The following is a 25,178-nucleotide window of genomic DNA, read 5'->3' on the forward strand; positions in this document are numbered from 1 at the left end:
AAGGTTTTCTCCCAAGAGGGTCAACTGCAGGGGATGATGTTACTCAGTGCTGCTCCTTCCCAGACGCAAACTGTGTCTAGAAGCTGGCTTCTCCACTGCTTCATCTTCACCCCAGGCTTTGGAATATTACTTGGCCATTAAAAAGAATGAAATAATGCCACTTGCAACAACATAGATGGACCTAAATATTATCATATTAAGTGAAGCAAGTCAGTGAAAGACAAATATCATATACTATCACTTATATGTGGAATCTTAAAAATGATACAAAATGTACTTATTTACAGAACAGAAACAGACTCACAGACATTGGAAACAAACTTATGGCTACCAAAGGGGAAAAGGGGGAAGGGATAAATTAGGAGTTTGGGACTAACAAACATGCACATATTTATATATATATATAAAGCAGGTAACCAACCAGGATCTACTATATAGCACAGGGAACTGTATTTAATATCTTGTGATAAACTATAATGGAAAAGAATCTGAAAGAGTTATATATACATATATAACTGAATCACTTTGCTGTACACCTGAAACTAACACAACATTCTACATCAACTGTATTTCAATACAAAAATAAACTAACAAACAAAAACAAAACTGCAGCCTTTCCTGGTTACACAAGGACCCCCTCCTATCAATGCTCTGCTGCCTAGGGAAACACGCAGGTCTTTACCCAAGGAAAAAAACAAGACATCTGAAAACTTCAAGACCTAGGATTAGAAAGCAGCTATCTGAAGAACCTAAACCTGATTCCTGAATTTAAAGCAAATGCAATGCATACAGATTAAGCTGCTGTCACAAGGAAATAATTGTGGAAAGGCTGTATTATATAAGGTTTTGCTCTTCTTCTTGAAGGATGGCTTTCAACTCTGTTGAAGACAATAAAATTAGCTAATAACACTTACTTCTCACGATATCCCAAATCCTGAAACTCGTGCACAATTCAGAATGAGCCAGCCAAGGAGATGTCTTTGAGTTTCGGTTTTCTCGTCTGTCAAATAGAGGGCAGCTGCGAAGATGATAACACAAGAAAATGTGGGGAGTGCCGGGTGCCTTCCCTAAAACACCGCGGGCAGCAGCGTGCCCACACACAGCAGGAGCTGCGAGGGAGTGAATGAATGAATGAATGTGGACATTTACAATCTCTGATTCTCACCACACCTCTCCTCTCCTTTGCACGGGAAGGTAAGACTCCTGGATCTTCATTTTGGATGTAATTGAATCCAATAGGGGCTCTTTGTCAACACTTCCTCAATCCTGTCTGAAGGGCCAGCCTACCCAGTTACAGCGGCCACCAGATGCTTCCTAGGGCTCTCGGGAGGCGGGGGTGACATCTGGAAAACACTTGAAAGTGAATGCCTCCAGACCCTCTCCACAGTGACAGTAGAGAAAATATGTATTGTGAATCACACACATTGCTGAGAGCTGCAGAATTCCTCGGTGGAGGCTCAGACAATTATGAGAGTCTTTAGTGGGATGCGTTCTAATGAACTGAAAAGTCAGTGCATTTCCAGAGTAAAGACGGGCTTTAAAGAGAGTCTGATTCCCCAAGGAATCCTGCTATGCTTGAGACACTAACGCTACTCTCAGGCTGCCTTGCCAAACGCTTGCTTTGACAGCTGCATTTTTCAAGACAAGTCATATCTTACCATCATGTTCACATTCAACATTTGTTTTTATCCTCTGCTTTTAACCGTCTATTAAGAAAGTGCACTCACTCTGTAGGCTCGTTTAATTCAAGGTGACTATTATTTCTATTTTACTTCACAAAATCCTTTGGTTTGGGGGAGCTGATCTTCCCTTCTCCCCACAATGACTTTCAACAGGTCTTTTTCAGATGAACAGTTACACAGACACCTGGGGCCATCCCCCATCTCTGTGATGCATGGCTTCCTTCTCTAAAATTCCATTTGCTCTTTTAAGACATTTAAAGTGAAAATTATACAGTGCAGTTATTTTTTTATAACTTTGTTCATAATTAGGATTTAAAAAGTGGTGCAGACAGACTTTTTTTTTTTTTTTTACCACCAGCTTACTTTATAATCAATGCTCTTCCTCAACATGGCAGGGGAGGTGGGGAGAACAGGGTTGCAAAGAGGTTATGGATTGGAGAGACATGTGTGTGAACAAGAGGATGAGTGCTTCTGCTGCTCAGTCCCTAGTGCTCATCCCAAACCCAAACACCCTCCCCACTCTGCACTCACATTCCCAGAAACACAGGCTTCCCTCTCCCCTCTCAGTGTTGTCACCATCCTTGCTGTATCTGAAAGTCATCTCCCTACATGTAGCTTCAGGATAGACAAATGATGCTTCCTCACTCCCTACTGGCTGCAAAAACCATTCCATATATCTGTTCAATTTAACAGGTTACTTATTATAAGCAAAACACCAGAAAGTTATGAAATAGTCAGTTGTGGGAAATCCTAGTATTGGTGTGGTCTTACTTCCAAGCCCTGTCCCCTTCTTATTTCAAGCATGAGCTATGGAAAGAGTAATATGCACTTTTGGTCTTCATCTGGCCCCTTCCTCTCAGTGTGATTTGAACATGCTAACAGAATGAGAATGATTTGTGGTCAAAATGGAAAATTTGCATCCATAAATATATGGGCCCCAGTAAATAAAAGAGCAGACTTGATGAGAAGTGGCAGTGACTGATAAGATCTTGCAAGCACTTATAGTGAAATTATCTATTTATGCAACAGACATCATTTCTAGACATCATTGCTATGAAAGATTTTGATGGCAAACATCACACTTTGGCTTTCACACTAGTACTGCTGTTTGGGAAGAGAGAATGGTCAAGGATTATTAAAAAAAAATAGGTAAAACATTCAGTAGGTTGTCTTTGTTTTGTCCATGGTTTCCCTTACTGTGCAAAAGCTTTTAAGTTTAATTACATCCCATTTGTCTTGTTTTGCTTTTCTTTCATTTACTTTAGGAGATGGATCCAAAAAGAATATTGCTGCAATTTATATCAAAGAGTGTTATGCCTATGATTTCTTCTAGGAGTTTTATAGTATCTGCTCTTATATTTAGGTTTTTAATCCATTTTCAGTTTATTTTTGTATATGGTATTAGAGAATGTCCTAATTTCGTCCTTTTAGATGTAGCTGTCCAGTTTTCCCAGCATCACTTTATGGAAAAGACTGTCTTTGCTCCATTGTATATTTTTGACTCTTTGTTGCAGATTAATTGACCATGAGTACATGGATTTATTTATGAGATTTCTATTCTCTTCCATTGATATATGTGTCTGTTTTTGTGCAGGTCCTATACTGTTTGGATTACTGTAGCTTTATAGTGTAGTCTGAAGTCAGGAAGTGTAATTCTTCCAGCTCTGTTCTTCTTTCTCAGCATTGTTTTGGCTATTTGTATAAATACAAATTTTTAAATTATTTATTCTAGTTCTGTGGAAAGTACCATTGGTGTTTTGATAGCACTGAATTTTGTATAACTGAATTTTAACATTGGTATTTGAATTGCATTAAATTTGTGGATTGCCTTGTGTAGTATGGTCATTTTAATAGTATTGATTCTTCCAATCCAATAACACAGTATATCTTTCCATCTGCTTGTGTCATATTCAATTTCTTTCATCGGTGTCTTATAGTTTTTCAAGTACAGGTCTTTTGCTTCCTTAGGTAGGTTTATACCTAAGTATTTTATTATTTTTGGTGTGATGATAAATGGGATTGTTTCCTTGATTTCTCTTTCTGATAGTCCATTGTTAGTGTATAGAAATGCAACAGATTTCTGTATATTAATATTAAATATTTGCAAATATATGACTGATAAGGGATTAATAGCCAACATGTATAAACAGCTAATACAACTCAATATCAAAAAACCCAACAACACAATTAGAAAATGGGCAGAAGAACTGAATAGACAATTCTCCAAAGAGGAAATGCAGATGGTCAACAGGCACATGAAAAGATGCTCAACATCACGAATCCTCAGGGAAATGCAAATCAAAATCACAATGAGATATCACCTCACACCTGTCAGAATGGCTGTCATCAAAAAAACACAAATAACAAATGTTGCTGAGGGTGTGGAGAAAAGGGAACCCTCCTGCACTGTTGGTGGGAATGTAGATTGGTGCAGCCACAGTATGGAGGTTTTTCAAAAAACTAAATATATAACTATCATATGACCCAGCAGAATATAAAAACACTAGTGTGAAAAGATACATGCACCCCAGTGTTCACAGCAGCATTATTTACAATTGTCAAGATATGGAAGCAACCTAAGTGTCCATCACCAGGTGATAGGACAAAGATGTGTATACATGCATGTATATACATTTCCCCTATCATTAACATCGTATATAGTGAGGCATATTTGTTACAATTAATGAATTTTTTTGAACCAACACTGATACATTAGCATTAACTAAAGTCCATAGATTATTCAGACTCCCTTAGTGTTTACCTAATGTCCTTTTTCATGTTTTAGGATCCGTTGTAGGATGTCACATGACGTTCAGCTGTAGTTCCTCCTTAGGTTCTTCTTGGCTGTGACAGTTTCTCAGACTTTCCTTTCTTTGATGACCTCAACAGTTTTGAAGAGTACTGGTCAAGTATTTGGCAGAATGTTCCTTAACTGGGATTTTTCTGATTGATTTTTTTCCCCTGGTTAGACTGCGATTATGGGCTTTGGGGAGTAAGACCATAGACCCTTTTGAAAGAAAGTCGCTCAGTACAGCTCATACCTCAGGAATGAGACATTTTGCTCCACATCCTTGATGGCAAAATACCTACATAAATCATTTGGAATTCTTCTACATGGGAACTTGTCTTTTCTCCCCCACTTATTTAATTACTCAATTATCAATTTATATCAGTGAGGATTCATGAATGTTTACTGTACACTTTGGTTTATATTTTTTTGTTGCTAAAATTTTTCCAGGATTAGTCATTGGGAGCTGTTTCATGTGGCTTCTGTATCAATAGACCCCCATCATTGTGGGGGGTTTCAGTTTTATTTTAACCCTTTCTTATTTTCTGATGCTATTGATACAAAATGCTCCAGGCTCATCTCATATGTTTTCTGCCCTAGCTCTAAAAATCAGACACTTTTCTAAGGACCTCTGGGTCCTCATATGGGAAGATGGTTTTAGAAAACAAGGGCTGGGCTCATTGCTTCTGGAGTGTCATTCCTAAAGACTGTCCTAACTGATTGAGCAAGAAAAAGACTGTGTGTACTAACTCATGTGTATTCCTACATCTGAAAATATTTCTATAGGTAACCATGTGTGTCCTTAAGCAGTATTTTTGATGAAGCTTATAGGAGAAAATTTTAAAAGTTAATCAACAGTAAATAGAGAAAGAAAGAAGGCAAGAGAAGCAACCCAGCTTCTAAAGTGAATACCCTGAGGCTAGAGATGAAGAGAGAGACTTGAGAAAAGGCTGATGATGCTAGAAAATACACAGAGACCATAGCAGTAAACTGAACACAGATCACACCCTCAGTAGAGGACAGCGCACAGCTCTCCATGAAAAGGTGGTGTGCATCAGGGCATTCCAGCAGGACTGAGACTCACCAGGACATGAAGCCACAGGTCTGCTTAATTCAATTTGGTGAATCCCTTACATATGTGTGGACAAGGTGTGACCTTCATATTGCAAGGCAGATGTGTAGAAAGGGGAAAATGCCAAGAGAGGACCCCTGCAGGGCAAAGCAGACACAAACTTGAAGGAATGACCACATCTGGGGCAATCATTCCTCATTGTAGAGTGGAAATGAGGTACACAGTGAATTTCCGGCAGGGACAAGGCAAGTCAGGGCCCAGCCAACCCTGGAGCCCAGGCAAGAGGACCCCATCTCTTCCATTCTCCTCCTGGTACTCTGTACCCTCACACTCAGGGCAACAGACCCCCTGGAAATGCTTCAAGCACAGACGGGCACAGTCCCTACGTGGGAGACGCTGCCTTGTGAGAAATGGAAGAGGAAGTGACCCCATCAAAGGCAGCGCCAATGGCTTCCGCTACAGAAGAAGTTGTCTAGAAGAACATGAGGAAAAGTGAACCGTGTTCAGAGAATAGAGAGCGTTGTGGGAGAACGTCTAACCAGCAGGCTCCCTTTGTGGCCGCTTTGTCATGAAGGTAAGAGCACCCAGAGTGTGAGGTGCTCAGTGGGAGGGTACCCAGCGGCAAGGACAGAACAGATAGAAGGTAAACCAAACAGAAAAGTAAAACCCCAGCTTCTAAAAAGGCACTAGTTTAAAAAGAGGCATAATTCTGTCTGCAGAGGGGGTATTTGTCAGCCATTTGGTCTCTGCAGAAAAAAAATTCAAAGAAAGGCTACTGGTGTTTGAAGAGGCAGGGGACCCTAGCCAACAGGAGGAGCACCTCTGTGACGTCGCGATGTTCACGGCAAACGCCCTGCAGTCGCCACCCAGGGCATGACTTCATCCTGCGTTTCCTGAAGCAGATGGGACCACAGCCTCTCTTGGAAAACAGTTTGACTGAAGGCAGTTGCTACAGTAGAGTCGTCCCCACTTTACATCCTGTTAAACCTTGAGACGCAGATAGCCTAAGAAGCCCACGGGAAAATAAATTAAATACCTAATTTCTGGTATAAATGAGGAAACAATGAGTTTGGGGGGGGGGCCTCTCATTTTGCTTCTCCTATACACACTCGAAGTCCCTCCTACATTTCAAATTTAAGCCTTTATTGCTCTAGAGCACTGCTTGAAACTCACACGTGACAAATGATTTGAACAAAGTTCCCGTTTCCACATGACCTTTTCCAAGAAGGTGGAGTGATGAACCTAATCCGTGCCCATTCCAGCTGTGCTCTGAAGCAAACAGAAACACTGCAGCAGGCAGTGCTTGTCATCCAAGTCAGCTCCAAGGACACACATGATCCACACGATAGCAGGAGCCTCTCACTAGATGTTTAATCACAGTGGAGGGCCTGGAACAAACCCCGTAAGAAATCACAGCACGCGTGTTTTGTGGCCTCACACAGGGAGTCCTTTTCCATCTGGCAACAGCCAAGGCAAAGCTGGTCCACGCTCCCTGCAAAGGGATGAGCCGCACCCCGGGGGGGTAAGGGAAATATACATGCTGATCCCCGGCTGTTTTCCACGAAGTGCTTCACACATATGATTTTCCCTAATGCAACCTTTCAAGGTAGGTATTACTGCCCCCATTTCACAGGTAAGGAAACTGAGACTTGCAAAAGTCTAAATGGCAGGGCAGGAATTCAATCATTCCAAGTCAATCTTGTGCCCCAAAGTCATGCTTTTTCCCATCACGGTGTCAGGTCCCAAGCGTTTCTCTTCTCTACCATTTTGCTTTTTAATTATTTTCTCTTGGGGAAATCCCCAAACAGGAAGGAGCACATATAGTGAAAAGAGAACCATTTGGGACTCAGACGATCTTGATTCTCATTCTAGCTCCACAGTGACCTTTGGCAGGCCACACAAAGCTCCCATCTCCGTTTCCTGATCTGTCTGATAGGAGGAGAGACAGCACCGTCCCGTCCAGCCTCCAGGTCCTGGGTCCTGTGAGGGGCCGCTGCAGGCTTACGGAAACGCGAGCCCGCACTCATCCTCCCCACGTGGCAGCCACAAACTCCTTCCCGGCAAACAAAGGCCAAGAAGAAGAGGGTGCACTTGCGTTTCTCCTTACAAGCCTATTTAAAATCTTGGGGAATCCAAGTATTTGCCCATTCTTCTTTAACTTTCAGGCTCTGAATAACGCTGTGTTCTAAACCCAGGCTCAACCCCAATCTCTCCTCACAGCCAAACCCAGCTCTGAGCTTTGGCATTAGTGCTCCTCTTAAAAGACTGTCTTAAAGTCTAAAAAGAACTGCGGAGTTCTTTCCTGTGTGGAGGAAGCTGCCTCTTCAGTCCAGCACTGACTGATGACAACAGGAAGAACCTGGCAGCCGGAGCCCCAGCCCGTCGATGTCAGGTCACCTGGCCGTAAACCCCAGTTTCAAAGCCTCGGGACAGAACACCGTCAAGCCCTTCCCCACACTTTCTGTGTCTCGGGTCTCGCACTGGGTCCCCTCATATTTGGGGGTTGGAGAAGGAACTGCTCTGGGCCCATGCTGCACCCACCCCCTCTCTCTCTGACTCCTTCTTGGTCTTTCTGGGTCTCTTCCTTTCCATCCTTCTTCCTGTAGCCCTCACTCTTTTCACTCACCCCTCCCCCACAGAAGCTTTTCCTTCTATTTTATTTTATTTCATTTTATTAAGTATAGTTGATGTACAAACTTTTCTTTCTTAATCACACTCTTGGTAACTCACTGGCTGAGCCATATGGTTTATCAGAATTACTTCTTCCAAATAACAACAGTGTTCTTCCTAAGATTAATTCTGATGAATAAAATGAGGTCTACAGAAAACCAATGGAAAAGTAAAACTATCCTGCAGAAGATTCAGAAGATTCTCATAGGTGGGTCTCAGCAAGTGTTTCCGGGATTCCACATTATCACTGACCTAAGATGCCACTGATATCATATAATAGCCTTCCCCTCTCCCCCTCCCCCTCCTCCCTCCCTCCTCCCCCCTCCCTCCTCCCTCCTCCTTCCATCATCCTCGTGGCCCCTCTCAACAGCCCAGCGGATCCGTCAGGGTCCTGGCTGGAAATACAGGGCCCTCTCAAGCTGGGTCATTTGAAGAGCTCTTGATAAAATGACCATTTACAAATGCGTGACGAGGGTTGAGGGAATCCACGGGAAACAGTGCAGTAGCCCAGGGCTGGCAACAGTGGGAACTGTTAGCATCCCGGCCCTTACAGGGTGACCAGTAAAAGTGGATTCTAGAAGCCAAAAAGGCTGCTGGAAAACTGCTGTGGCACCAGTAGGGGGCCTTGGCCAACCCACCGGATGTGGGGGACAGTAGAGAGGGGGGCCTAGATCTCTAACAACCCTCCTCTCCTCACGTGATCTCCCGCCAGCACCTCCCACTAGTGAACCCCAGCTAGAAGCCGTCCCTGGAGTTGCCAGAGGCCAGCAGAGCCACCACACCCAAAGGGAAGGCCAATTCCTGGTTGAAGGTCAATTCCACATCTCCTGCTCCCACTTCTGAGGCTGCCCGCACCTCCCCGTTACGTGTCATCTCTGTGCGCAATGCTCCGATCCCAAGTCCCCCAAGAGTTCAAGATCCCTAAGCCCCCTTTTGGCGGTAGTCAGGACCTTGGCCAACTGAAGGTGAGACAGGCACTTTCAAGGTAAACAGTTTACAAAATATGATATGTTTCTATGCTTGTTGATGAGCCCAAAACCCGTTCCAGTAATAGCTGTGTTACTCGGGAAAGTCTCAGCTTGCTTTGCTGCTTCTTGTCTGTCCTCATTTGTCGTAGGCTGGACTGAGCTGTCACATTTTTGGAATGTCGGTAGTAGAAGACACATGTCAACACCAATTTCAAATAGAGGAGAGGACACCTATAATGCCAGTTTCATAATTCAACAATCCTTTTCTTTTTTTTATTTCCCTACTGGTTTTCTTTTCAGTGCCTCCCATCAATTTCCTCAGTATGTACAGAAGACATCCAAACAATAGCCACTCAAAGCCTGACACAATCCTGCTAAAATGTTAAGGTCTGTTTTCCCATTATTCCCACTCGTAAATCCCTCGTACCTGCTAAATGGCTGGCTCTGGTTTTTCTACACATTTCCACATCTTATTCAATCCTTACTCTTTCCCACCTAAATAAAATGCTGACTGTATCTTTCATAAAACTCTCCAAGATCACATCTCGGACTTGCAATGCACATTCCCTGGTCAGAACGCATGGTGCTGCTGTTTTTTATCATGATGGCAGTTAATGCTGCTAATATTGACACTGAATGGACACCTAAAATGTGCCAAACACAAGGACGATACTCTATATGCATTATGTCATTTGATGCTTGTAAAATAAAATGAGGTAAGTACTATTTTTATTAATGTTACTATTTTTTATAAAGTAGTCACACACACACAAGGAAAAAGTTAAGTAAATCCCCCTGTGACATGCAGTGGAGAAGGACCAGTACCAGGGCTCAAACCCAGATCTGTCTTCCCTTAACCATCATCTACGTCATCCTGTCTGAAACTGATCGTTCCTCCGTCTTAGCGAATGCTTTTCTCTCTGCGTGAATGTTGTTCTTTCTCCATCCACTCTTATCATCCTTTAAGACCCAGTTCAGCCCCCGGACCCCCTGGAAACCTGCTCATGCTCAGGTTTATTTGGAGAGCCACGTGTCTGCTCACAGGGAACGCTCTTCCGGCTCCTTTCACAGCCCTGACCGCTTGGTATCGTAACGGTGTGTGTTCACTACCCGTGTGGTCAGTTTTCTACTGGCAATAGACGTCTCCCACAGCTTTCGATGAGATTTCTCCCCATTGGCAGAACACAGGGCTCAGGCGGGATTCATGCTTCTGGTCTGTACTGAATAGTTTCCACCCAAGGGAGAAACATCTGTGATGAGGGACACGAGGACCGTCTCCCCAGACTGAAACCTGAGACAGCCACAGGGCCTTTTGGTGATCCTTTTGCCCCCTGACGGTGAGGCTGACATTAATGCAGTTCGGGCTACTGGGTGGGGCAATGGATGTCGTGATGAAGGGGAGAGACAGTGACTGTTGAATGATGGGAAACCCAGTAACTATGGAGATGGGTTGGGGACCCAAGCCTACATGGTAAGAGCACATGCATGGTCACTGCAACCTCCGTGTATAGACCCATGGGATGAGGTGAAGATATGGCTTCCTGCCCAGAACGCTACTACCAAGATGCTGCCTTCAGGCACAGCGTACCTGGAAAGCAAGGAGAAGAAAACCGCAAATACAGTTGGCCTCCGGATCAAGTTTAGAATCAAAAACCATGGCCTTTGCATGGATTTCTTTGCTCTACAATATGTTTTTTTTTTTTAATTCTACCTTTTGCTCTCTTCTCACCTTGTACTTCTGTATATAAGATGCATTGGAACCAGGAGAAAGGTAAGATTAAAGTGCAAGGAAGTTCAGAGGTTTACAGATGCAGGGACGGGGAAACAGAGATGGTAACTGGGTCTTATCTACCAATCCCACTGCCTGGTGATGAAAATTAATGTATGTCAGGAAGTTTCTACCTTTATAATTTTAAATGAAATGGAAGCAGCTGTTCCTCTGAATTTTTTTTTAATCCAAGCTCTCAAAAAGGCAGTTTAAAGTCCTTTTTTCCTGAGTCACTGATGTAGCCTAAAATCCTAGGCACCTTTTGATTTGTTTGTTTTTCCAATCTGCACTGAGAAACTTTCTGTCTAAGGAAATCTTCCATCTCTGAAAGGGCTCCAGAAAAGACAAAGGAAAGGGGAGTAAATTGAGGTTTACCCACACAACAACTATTTCATTTTTTGTTTAATTATTTTTTTCCTCTAAGATTTTAGAGAAAAATATTCAGGATTCCTCACTGCATGTACGAAAATATACACAACTGAATATGAAATGTCCAACTGCTTACCCATAAGAAGATCCAAAGTTTACAAGTTCATTTCATACTCTGATCCTAACTTCAGATAGATTCTTTAGAATACAAGAAAAAAGTGTTCCAGTAAGAAGGTTAATTTCCTATGACCCAAAAGAATGCCACTGAGGCAAGTTAGCAAATTCATTTCTATATCTAGGACCTCAGTTCTTTAAACTGAAGGGTATGGTAATTAATGATATGAATTCCTAAAGAGATGTACATGTTACAAAAAAATGAGATTTTATATTCTATGAAGCGCTACACCTTTAGTACTTTATTGTACCTGTGTGCTGCTGCAGTGTACAAATCTACACAATTAAACACAGGAGGGAAGGCGCTACCTCATTCTGCCTCAGTATCGAGCAAGAAAAAAAATCTTTACAGTCTTCAAATAGATGCTGAAAGGCAATTGCTCTGGAGAAAGGAACGTATGCAGGCAGCTGGACTTGTTCAAATTGGGCAGGGTATTTCTGAATGAATTAACTCACCTCTCTGGGTATTTGTCTTTATAAAATGCGGAGGATAAATCAAACTCAGTGCGAAATAGTGAGAATTCAGTAACTATTTTAATGTATGTTGCACATCTACTGTCTCACATGCAACACAGTTTGCACATGATGGTTATTGATTTCCAGAGTTTAGCACTTTTAGCAAGTGTTCCTCTCCCCCCCAGAAGCTTTAATTTAGCAGAGGAAGGTTGCACGCCTAGCTGCATGCTGCATTAACATCGAATTCCCCTTCATAATGGCCTCCCAAAACCGTGTTATCCTAACTGTTAAATACACATCACCATGACAGGAGTCACACACAGAGCAACTTACCCACTGGCCGGTGCTCCTGACCATGAAAGGAAGATAGGGAAGGAGAACCAAGACAGTTTTCAGGTTTTATTTTTTGTAAACTGTATTGGATGCCCTTTCTAGCAAAGAAACAATGTCCGAATGCCCTGAAAGGAATCTCTGAAAGGAATACGTCTCACTGGGTGAAGTGTATTCTTTTCTAATTGCAGGGGAGATGGAGGGTGATGGTTGCTGTGGTCCCTGGAGGAGCCTGGGGAGGCTGGGACAACAGGTACCTCGATGGGCTTTGGATGACAGACCATCTCCCATGGGTCTACCCTGCCTGTTGTCTGGCAGGAAATGGCCCACGTCCTGTCCACACGCCCGCAGATCTCAGGCCTTCACTTCAACCTGTGGACTCCACCTTGAATGGTCCCCATGGTGCCAATATAAGGTCAGTTGCTATCAATGATGAAGATTTCTGTGGTTTTCTTAGGGTGTGTACATAGGCTCTGAGTTCAGTGCATCTCCTCTGGTCGGCATTTACGTTTACACCTTCCTGAAAGCAAGCCCTCCCCTCAGCATCCTTGTTTTGTGAGTCCACATCCATGACTCTTGTTTCTCTGAGTTTTGGGCCAGCGGAAATCTGGCTGAATTTAATGGGATACATGCCGAGGGCCTCAGCCCAGTCCCAGAATGTCAGCCCTACTCTTCAGGATGTGGATTTTCCTCCTGCTTGGGTTACAGTTGCTCATTTTCTCGATAGGGGAGAAGAGATTATGAATGCTGTTTATTATGTCTGATATAATAATATTAAGGATGCTTAGTGAAAATATACTGCTTTGTACTTAACATGAATCTGACTTTCTATACAAAATAACATCATTCTGAAAACATTCAGGTATACGTAGTTTCTATCTTCTCCATCTGGGTACCAGACATGCTTCTATGTAAGAGGTATTGGAAACAGGAGGAAGAGGAAAGAGAAGGTCCCAGGAACCCTGGAAGACTGTCTGCTTTCAATGTATGGAATTTCCTCAGGAGAGAAGGCAGGATGACATGAGAGGGGAAAAGTGTGTGCCATCTCCTTACGTACCTTTATTTGAAATGTCACATTTTGTGAATAGGCACAAAAAAAAAGGATTTTGTGTCAATCACACCTGACTTCACCTCCTACCTCTGCCCCCAAAAGCTTTGAGAACTTCGTTTGGTTATTTACTCTGTGCAAGTCTCGGTTTCCTTGGGGATGTGGACACCTGCCTGCCCACCATATCACTAGGGAGCATCGAAGAGGTAACAGTGGACCCCTCACTCTCAGGTAGACCCTCAAGAAATGAAGCTGAGAGTGTTGACAGGGGAAAGGATGAGGCCAAGGACAGAGCCCTGAGCCCCCAGCATCCGGAGGTGAGGGAGTTGAGGAGGATACAGGAAGGAGACTGAGAAGACGTCATCGGGAAGGGAAGGAACACCATGAGAGAGGTGTCCTGGGAGCCAAGGGGAAGAGTTTCCAGGAGGAGGCAGCAGCAGCGCGATGAACCAGGTGTTCAGGAAGGAGGGAGAATTAAGAAGACAACAAGCCAGGGCATAGGAGTCATGCACGGAGCCGATTGGATAAATCCCGGGTAATGAATGACTTTGAGTGTGAATAAAGGAGCCCACACTCCAAGGGACAGAGTCTACAGCTCATCCGTGCGACAGACACCTGTCAAGTGTCATCCTGCACATCTCGCGCCTCCAGCCTCTGCTCCCACCGTCACCCGCCTCCCGCCGTGATTCTCCGGCCTCTGGCTTTCACTTATAAGGACCTTCGTGATTACAACGCGCCACTGGTGCAAAGGTGAATCAGAAACATCCCTTTCAATCAGCCTAAGAAACAACATTTTTAAAGGTCTTGTTTGTGTGGCAGGTTTCGGTCCCAGAGGATAGAGAGCAGTGCAGGGAGCATCCCGGTCACTGATGCGCGGCTTAAACATCCCATGAACATCCCGAGGGGAGAAAACTCAAAGAAATCGGACAGCCGTTGTGACTAAGTTGGGAGAAGGCAGGAGACCAAGGTGACCTGAGGGATCTCACTGGAGATTTATTTGAGGTTTGCAGTGACTTCTGCGATCTGTGCATTCAGGGAACAGCTTTCCTGCAGAGGGTGTCAAGGTGGGAATCAGAGGATCACCACTCAAGCCAAAAATGTTTCCAAATCACCGCAGAGAGGAAATCAAAAGCAGATTTCTTTTACTTATAAATTTATTTATTTATTTATTTATTTATTTACTTAATTTATTGGCTGTGTTGGGTCTTCATTGATGCACACGGGCTTTTCTCTAGTTGCGGCGAACGGGGGCTACACTTTGTTGTGGTGTGTGGGCTTCTCATTGCGGTGGCTTCTCTTGTTGCAGAGCATGGGCTCTACGCGAGCGGGCCTCAGTAGTTGCGGCACATGGGCTCAATAGTTGTGGCTCACGGGCTTAGTTGCTCCTTCCGCATGTGGGATCTTCCGGGAGCAGGGATTGAACCCGTGTCCCCTGCATTGGCAGGCAGATTCTTAACCACTGTGCCACCTAGGAGGTCCCAAAAGCAGATTAAAAGAAAAAAAATTCAGCTTTATTGAGGTATAATTGACACATAAAATTGTAAGTTTATTTAAAGTGCACATACAGTTTTCCTAATATTTGCCCTGGAAACCATGAAACATTGTCAGGGTAATGATGCACTAGTAACTTAAGCACAAATAATCTCAAGTCTTTTCATGCTACAAAATAATCTTTTTTGGTGTTAGTCGAAGTAATATTGTATGACATTTTTTAAGAAAGCTGATGTGTTTAAATGCTGTGCTTATGGGAGCCATCTATTGTCAGAAAGCCTGTGAAGTAGACAGGTATGTATTCCTGGTAAACACCACAGCATCCTAATGCCTGTAATAATGAAAACTATAGGTGAATATTCATCAAGAGTGTGGTGATAAACCTCAGCTTTCTAACATTCTAGGCTTCATTTCCGTGCAAAGTGGATTACTGCTTTTTAATAGTAACTTGGAAGCATATTTGCTCAAGGGGTTGACTTTGGGGAGCAGGGAAGTGTGCGTCTCTGCGTAAATCCTTTTAGCCAATAATTCAAAACTGACTTCGGGGGCATAAAGCATGTTACACTTGGCCTCCCTGCAAGAAGATTCCTGAGCAGAGGGTGCTTTCTTGAGTCCAAGCTGCTTCTGAACTGCCAGGTGGCAGCTACAGACTTTCCTGGAAACTGCCTCTGGTTAAAAAATTGAACTCTACTATGTATACAATAGGTAACTAATGAGAACCTACTGTACAGCACAGGGAACTCTACTCAATGCTCGGTGGTGACCTAAATGAGAAGGAAACCCAAAAAAACGGGGATATGTATGCATACGTATAAGCTGATTCACTTTGCTGTACAGTAGACACTAACACAACATTGTAAAGCAACTATACTCCAATAAAAAGTAATTTTAAAAAATTGAACTGTCGGAGAGAAAAAGATGGCGGTGAAGTAGAGAGACGTGGAGTGCATCCCTCTCCACAGATGCATTGGGAATGCACGGAAGGACACAGTCACTCCCACAGAGAACCAGCTGAACACCAGCAGACGGCCTCGGACACCGGAAAGGGCTGCGGAGAACCTGACATAGCCGACTGAATATTCGTCTAATCCAATACTTGGACATTAGTCTGAGGCTTGGACAGTCTTCTATAAACACCTCTATCGCCAGGACAAGCAACCCCAAAAGCTTGGACAACCATGAGGAAACAAAGAAACACCATGCAGGCAAAGGAGCAGGAAAAAAACCCACAAGACCAAATAAATGAGGAGGAAATAGGAAAAATGCCTGAAAAAGAATTTAGAGTAATGATAGTAAAAATGATACAAAATCTCGATAACAAAATAGAGAAAGTACAAGAAACAGTTCATAAGAACTCAGAAAAACAAACAGCAATGGATAACAAAATAACTGAAATTAAAAATACTCTAAATGCTCTAACCAGCAGAATGACTGAGGCAGAAGAACGAATAAGTGAGTTGGAAGATAGAATGGGAGAAATAAACGCCACAGAGCAGGAAAAAGATAAAAAAATAAAAAGACTAGAAGACAGCCTCAGAGACCTCAGTGATAACCTTAAACGTACCAACATTCGAATTATAGGCATCCCAGAAGAAGAAGAAAACAAGAAAGGGTCTGTGAAAATATTTGAAGAGGTTCTAGTGGAAAACTTCCCCAACATGGGAAAGGAAATAATGAACCAAGTCCAAGAAGCACAGAGAGTCCCATACAGAATAAACCCAAGGAGAAATACACCAAGACACATATTAATCAAACTAACGACAATTCAACACAAAGAAAAAATATTAAAAGCAGCAAGAGAAAAGCAACAAACAACATATAAGGGAAAACCCATCAGGATAACAGCTGACCTTTCTACAGAAACTCTGCAGGCCAGAAGGGAATGGCAGGATATCCTGAAAGTCCTGAAAGAGAGAAACCTACAGCCAAGAATACTTTACCCAGCAAGAATCTCATTCAGATTTGAGGGAGAAATCAAAAGCTTTCCAGACAAGCAAAAGTTAAGAGAATTCAGCACCACCAAACCAGCCTTACAACAAGTGCTAAAGGAACTTCTCTAAGTAGGACACACAAGAAAAGGAAAACACCTACAAATACAAACCCAAAACAATTAAGAAAATGGTAATTGGAACACACATGTCAATAATCACTTTAAATGTAAATGGATTAAATGCTCCACCCAAAAGACACAGACTGGCTGAATGGATACAAAAACAAGACCCTTCTATATGCTGCCTACAAGAAACCCACTTCAGACCAAGGGATACATATAGACTGAAAGTGAAGGGATGGAAAAAGATATTCCATGCAAATGGAAGTCAAAAGAAAGCTGGAGTAGCAATACTCATATCAGACAAATTAGACTTGAAAGTAAAGACTATTACAAGAGACAAGGAAGGGCACTACATAATGATCAAGGGATCCATCCAAGAAGAACATATCACAATGGTAAATATCTATGCCCCCAATATAGGAGCACCTCAATACATAAGGCAAATGCTAACAGCTATAAAAGGGGACATCGACAGGAACACAATTATAGTGGGAGACTTGAACACCCCACTTACATCAATGGACAGATCATCCAAACAGAAAATAAATAAAGACACACAAGCTTTAAATGACACATTAGACCATCTCGACTTAATTGATATTTATAGGACATTCCATCCAAAAACGACAGACTACACTTTCTTCTCAAGTGCACACGGAACATTTTCCAGGATAGATCACATCTTGGGTCACAAATCAAACCTCAGCAAATTCAAGAAAGTTGAAATCATATCAAGCATCTTCTCAGACCACAACACCATGAGACTAGATATCAATTACAGGAAAAAAACTGCAAAAAATACAAACACATGGAGGCTAAACAATTCACTATTAAACAACCAAGGAATCACTAAACAAATCAAAGAGGAAATCAAAAAGTATCTAGAAACAAATGACAACGAAAACACAACAACCCAAAACCTATGGGACGCAGCAAAAGCAGTTCTAAGAGGGAAGTTTATAGCAATACAGTCCTACCTTAAGAAACAAGAAAATGATCGAATAAACAACCTAACCTTACACCTCAAACAACTAGAGAAAGAAGAACAAAGAAACCCCAAAGTGAGCAGAAGGAAAGAAATCGTAAAGATCAGAGCAGAAATAAATGAAAAAGAAAGGAAAGAAACCATAAGAAAAATAAATGAAACTAAAAGCTGGTTCTTTGAGAAGATTAACAAAATTGATAAACCATTAGCCAGACTCATCAAGAAAAAAAGGGAGAAGATGCAAATCAACAGAATTAGAAATGAAAAAGGAGAAGTCACAACGGACACCTCAGAAATACAAAACATCATGAGAGACTACTACAAGCAACTATATGCCAATCAATTGGATAACCTGGAAGAAATGGATACATTCTTAGAAAAATACAATCTTCCAAGACTGAACCAGGAAGAAATAGAAACCATGAACAGACCAATCACAAGTACAGAAATTGAGGCAGTGATTAAAAATCTCCCAACACACAAAAGCCCAGGACCAGATGGATTCACAGGCAAATTCTATCAAACATTTCGAGAAGAGTTAACACCTATCCTTCTCAAACTCTTCCAAAATATTGCAGAAGGCGGAGCACTCCCAAACTCATTCTACGAGGCTACCATCACCCTGATACCAAAACCAGGCAAAGATGTCACAAAAAAAGAAAACTACAGACCAATATCACTGATGAATATAGATGCAAAAATCCTCAACAAAATACTAGCTAACAGACTGCAACAGCACATTAAAAAAAGCATACACCACGATCAAGTGGGGTTTATCCCTGGGATGCAAGTATTCTTCAATATACGCAAATCAATCAACGTGATACATCATATCAACAAATTGAAGGATAAAAACCATATGATCATTTCAATAGATGCAGAAAAAGCTTTTGACAAAGTTCAACATCCATTTATGATAAAAGCTCTCCAGAAAATGGGCATAGAAGGAAATTACCTCAACATCATAAAAGCCATATATGACAAACCAAAAGCCAACATTGTTCTCAATGGAGAAAAACTGGAAGAATTCCCTCTAAGAACAGGAACAAGACAAGGGTGTCCACTCTCACCACTGTTATTCAACATAGTTTTGGAAGTGTTAGCCACAGCAATCAGAGAAGAAAAAGAAATTAAAGGAATCCAAATTGGAAAAGAAGAAGTAAAATTATCACTCTTTGCAGATGACATGATACTATATATAGAAAACCCTAAAGACTCTACCAGAAAACTGCTAGCACTCATTGATGAGTTTAGTAAAGTAGCAGGATACAAAATTAATGCACAGAAATCTCTTGCATTCCTATACACTAACAACGGAAGAGCAGAAAGAGAAATTAAGGAAACTCTCCCATTCACCATTGCAACCAAAAGAATAAAATACCTAGGAATAAACCTGCCTAAGGAGGCAAAAGATCTGTATGCAGAAAACTTTAAGACATTGATGAAAGAAATCAAAGATGACATAAACAGATGGAGGGATATACCATGTTCCTGGATTGGAAGAATCAACATCGTGAAAATGACTGTACTACCCAAAGCAATTTACAGATTTAATGCAATCCCGATCAGATTACCAATGGCATTTTTCACAGAACTAGAGCAAGAAATCTTACGATTTGTATGGAAACGCAAAAGACCCCGAATAGCCAAAGCAATCTTGAGAAGGAAAAATGGAGTTGGTGGAATCAGGCTTCCTGACTTCAAACTATACTACAAGGCCATAGTGATCAAGACAGTATGGTACTGGCACAAAAATAGAAAGGAAGATCAATGGAACAGAATAGAGAACTCAGAAGTAAGCCCAAACACATATGGGCACCTTATCTTTGACAAAGGAGGCACGAGTATACAATGGAAAAAAGACAGCCTCTTCAATAAGTGGTGCTGGGAAAATTGGACAGCAACATGTAAAAGAATGAAATTAGAACACTTCCTAACACCATACACAAAAATAAACTCCAAATGGATTAAAGACCTACATATAAGGCCAGACACTATCAAACTCCTAGAGGAAAACATAGGCAGAACACTCTTTGACATACATCAAAGCAACATCCTTTTTGACCCACCTCCTAGAATCATGGAAATAAAATCAAGAATAAACGAATGGGACCTCATGAAACTTAAAAGCTTTTGCACAGCAAAAGAAACCATAAACAAGACTAAAAGGCAACCCTCAGAATGGGAAAAAATAATTGCCTATGAAACAACGGACAAAGGATTAACCTCCAAAATATACAAGCAGCTCATGCAGCTTCATACCAAAAAAGCAAATAACCCAATCCACAAATGGGCAGAAGACCTAAATAGACATTTCTCCAAAGAAGACATACAGATGGCCAACAAACACATGAAAAGATGCTCAACATCACTCATCATCAGAGAAATGCAAGTCAAAGCCACAATGAGGTATCACCTCACACCAATCAGAATGGCCATCATCACAAAGTCTGGAAACAACAAATGTTGGAGAGGGTGTGGAGAAAAGGGAACTCTCCTGCACTGTTGGTGGGACTGTAAGTTGGTACAGCCACTATGGAAAACAATTTGGAGGTTCCTTAAAAAACTACAAATAGAGCTACCATATGATCCAGTAATCCCACTCCTGGGCATATACCCAAAGAAAACCATAATCCCAAAAGAAACTTGTACCATAATGTTTATTGCAGCACTCTTTACAATAGCCAGGACATGGAAGCAACCTAAATGCCCATCAACAAATGAATGGCTACAGAAGATGTGGCATATATATACAATGGAATGTTACTCAGCTATAAAAAGGGATGAGATGGAGCTATATGTAATGAGGTGGATAGAACTACAATCTGTCATACAGAGTGAAGTAAGTCAGAAAGAGAAAGACAAATATTGTATGCTAACTCACATATACGGAATCTAAAAATGGTACTGATGAACTCAGTGACAAGAACAGGGAAGCAGATACAGGGAATGGACTGGAGAACTCGAGGTATGGGAGGGGGCGGGGGGTGAAGGGGAAACTGAGAAGAAGCGGGAGAGTAGTACAGACATATATATACTACCAACTGTAAAATAGTCAGTGGGAAGTTGTTGTATAACAAAGGGAGTCCAACTCGAGGATGGAAGATGCCTTAGAGGACTGGGGCAGGGAGGGTGGGGGGGAATCGAGGGGGGGGCGTCAAGGAAGGGAGGGAATATGGGGATATGTGTATAAAAACAGTTGATTGAACCTGGTGTACCCCCAAAAAAAAATAAAATAAAAAAAAAAATAAATTAAAAAAAAAAAAAAAATTGAACTGTCTCTCCGTCTCTGCTCTAGGGTTTTGCCTCCCAAACCATCCCCAGCCAACAAGATCATCGTGTCTGCCACCATGGGCGCCCTCTGCTGGCCACGGCTGGGGAGGCACACCGCTCAGGCTTGTACAGAAAGGACTGCCGTGTGCATCACGGCTAGTTAGCTGGTTGTGGGCTTCTTTGAGTCTGGGTTCACCTGCGTGTGTACCTGGAATCCTTCCTTCTCTCAGCTCCTCTTCCAGTGCTCTCCAGGGTCCCAGGGTCGTCTGCCACAACAGCTAAATTCTGGACAATGCTGTTTGCTCCTATTTTGTTGCCCTCTGCAAGGTGGGCAAATTCTATATCCTATTTCGTCCTGGAGCCTCTCCTTCTTCACAATGAACTCATGGTCTGCAAGTCATCTTTCTCTTGTTGATAAGGAATGCCTCTCATAGCATGAGATCACTGTATAGTTTACAAGAAAACCTCCTTCAAACCTATCAGAGGTAAAGACAGGAAAGAAAACAAGGTGACGTAAAGAACCCCTAATATAAACACACACACACACACACACACACACAACTTCTTTACCAATAAAGAATATTATCAAAGAGGGGAAAAAGAAAAAAAAAAGAACCCCTAATATAATCTTTAAGGCTTTCTCCTTGAAGAGCGTTGACAATTCTGGCTCTAAATTTCCCATCAGTAAAGTGAGAGATTTCAACTGAAACGGTTCTCCTCTAGCCCCAAGCGTCTTTTGTTCAGAAGTTGACCATCACTGAGTTTCTGTCCCAGCCAACATGGTCAAATATGCCATCTGTGTCTCCCATCCCCCTGCTCCCTCCTTCCCCTTCCCCTTTGCAGCATGTTGAACCCCTGTGACTTTCTGGAGGCTGAATACCCACAATAAAACAATCCACACTAGCAGGTTAGGGCAGAAGGGAGGTACACTGTAGAAATGTCTTCTAAACCACACAGCAGGAAACTATGTCAAATACTAAAAAAAAAATTCCAAAATATTTTAAAGGCAGCACAATAAAGGAAAGAAAGACGAAAAATCAATACACTCAAGATTTTCTACAAGTAACTAACGTATCCAAGATGGCCTCAAAATTCCTTCTGGAAAGTGCTGAGGTCCACAATCTTTACCTTTAGCTTTTAGCTTCAGTATCTGTCAGTGGGACATTGCAGTCTCTCTTCTCCTGCCTCACTCCATCCTGACTTTACATTCACAGTGACTTTTGAAATCAACATCAAGCAATCATATAGAACCTCACACTTGCACAAGTAACTTATTTCTTTTTTTTCGTTTATAAAGACCAGATCTATGCACCTTGTTATAATTGAAAATGTCCCTCTTTTTTCTATTCACATGTAAAGCTCATAGAAAGGCCAGAGGATAAAAAATGGGCATCTTCCCCCAGCCAATGAGGTTCACATAAGCAATGCCCCCACATGAGGCTAGGTGAGCCTTGCTCAGCTCTGTTGTTCGACCAAAAAGCAGCAGCAACAGGTAATTTCTCACCTGAGAAAAGCCAGCCAAGGGGTGCAGCCATCATTAGGAGCCCTCGTCCTGCGATGCTGCTACGGCCTCCGTCGTGTTTCCATTTCAGGCAGAGCAAACATGTGTAAATACTTTATTAAAATTAAAAAAAAAAAAAAAACGCATGAAGTGAAAGCTGTTCCCCTCTGATTGATTTTTCAAAAGCTCCCTAAACTGCTTCTGCTACAGATGTTTGCAAAATGATTGGATGCAAAGTGGGCTTAATTCATAAAAGCAATAAAACGTTGCTTATTGACTGAACAGATGAGCTAGCTGGTTGGGGGGGGTCTTTGGAGTGTTCTTATTGGAAATGTTTTGAAGAAATGTAATGATGGTGGAGAGACAGAGTCTTATTAGCTGTGGTAAATATATTTGCTTACGGAATGTTTAGGAGATTTTTGGAATAACCAGAAAATAACCCTGAGATTTTCAGTTTTACTGGCTTTTTTTTTAACATTTAAAATATTTTTTAATTGAAGTATAGTTGACTTACAACATTGTGTTAGTTTCAGGTATACAGCATAGTGAATCAGTTATGTGTGTGTGTGTGTGTATATATATATACTTTCAAATTCTTTTTCATTTTACTGGCTTTTTGAATAAACGTGTAACTTTCAGCTTCATAAACCTATATAATTCTTGATATGCAACATTTAAAATCCATAGATACATTTTTAGTGAAATGGGGAAAAGTTTAGGGCTGGGAGTCAGGACAACTGGGTCTAGTTTTAGTTTTGCCACAGACTCTGTCACAGTTCTCTTCCATAAAAAAGTGTTGGGGACACAGAGATGGGGAGGCCTGGTCTCTTCCCTCCAGGACCATAAAGTCAGGTCTCATAAGCTGGGGTACTCAGAAAGCCCTACGCATTCCAAGGAATCACGGTGGGGAGAAGTGAAGTGGGGTGAGCCGGGATGTTCTGGGCCCCCTAACCCTCCTTCAGAGAAATATCTCTGCTCTTTCCAGTCACATTGGGCTACAGAGTAACACTTCCCCTGCCAAAAGAACTGGTTGCTTTAAAAGTTTTCGAGGAAACAGTAGTTTCATGATAAGTAGTGCTTATCCTACCTATGGCACAAGTGTAACTTGAAAAGTAAGAAGCCAGTGGCAGGGATGCAAGTTTCTGTGTTACATCTGAGTCATGAAGAAGCAGATGTTGTTTTCTCTGTTGCCACCTTCTTCCCCTCAGTTCACGGATATTCCTGGATTAATATCAATACTTTTGCTATTGTAACTTTATTTTTACATAAGCTAATTTGCATTTAGAGATACATGAATAAGAATAAACACATGCTATACATCTCACTCAGCAGAGAAATGGAATGGATATTGACAAAACAGATGGTAAGACACAGTGATGTACCCCCACTGAAGGTAAGTTCTCAGAGAATCATCGCCAGGCTGTTTGGAGGCCATGGCCAATGATGTCTGTATCCTGACCCCACAACACACTTCATCCATGGATTCCAGGGCCTGGGTCCAGAAAATCTGCATCCATTTTGTTTACAGCATCACAGATGAGACACACAGTAGCATGTGTAAATGCTGGCATCTTTAAAGACCACGTCATCTGTGAGAAACTCTATAGCTTCCACCAGCGAGACATGCTGCCTTCCTTCTCCGCTCTTCATTTGCAGTCACTGCTTGTGGTCCTTGATACTCAAGATTTATCACACCAGGGTAAGTTGGTCAAGATTCCATCCAAAACCACCTCCAGTGTTGCTTCTCCTTAGTTTTCGTGGTTACAATATAGCTTTGGCATCAAATGCAGGTAATGAGAACATTTAAACATTTTTTTTTACTTTAAATGTCAATGACAAGAATGCATACATAGCGTCATGGATAATTTCCTATATTTTGTTGCACGTTTATATTAGTTCCAAGTCCCTAGTGTCTGACATGAGTTAGGAATTTAAAACATATCTATAATGAATAACTGCTTGTATATACATAACAATGGGCTGATATGGGCTGCAGGAAAGTCACTTTCTTTCAGTTGTTCTTGTGGATTTCCTCCCACCTGTCTCCCCTGGGATGTTCCATGTCCCTGACCTCTCATAAGCTGTATCACAGGTCACTGATTATGTACTACTGAGATGTACTACTAAGATGTCCTTGCATGTACTACTGAGATGACTAGTGTCCTTATCTATGTGGCTCACAGGGTCAGCAGCTGTTTGTGAGCCTTTTGGAAGTTTCAGAACGTCTGTAGATCTGGCCCCATCTCTTTATGACTTTATACCCTGAGAGCCTACCTTCCTGGGGTCTCCCAGCCTCCTGGGGACACTACCATAAAAAAGCTCTGAGCTCCATCTCTATGAAGGTGAAAGGCATTGCTCTTTTCCCAACTGGAAGAATTGTTATCTATCTATGCATCTATCTATCTCTTATCTATCTACCTAACCTAATGATGAAGTTGAACCTGACATCCACTTATTGCTAGTCCATTTAGGTGTGTAACTTTGTTTCACTTTGCCACAACTGTGGGCTGTCTAGCACATCTGGGAATTAAAATCCCAGCTGTGCCATTT

The sequence above is a fragment of the Hippopotamus amphibius genome, chromosome 7 (assembly GCF_030028045.1).
Source record: "Hippopotamus amphibius kiboko isolate mHipAmp2 chromosome 7, mHipAmp2.hap2, whole genome shotgun sequence".
In the NCBI taxonomy this organism is placed as follows: Eukaryota; Metazoa; Chordata; class Mammalia; order Artiodactyla; family Hippopotamidae; genus Hippopotamus; species Hippopotamus amphibius.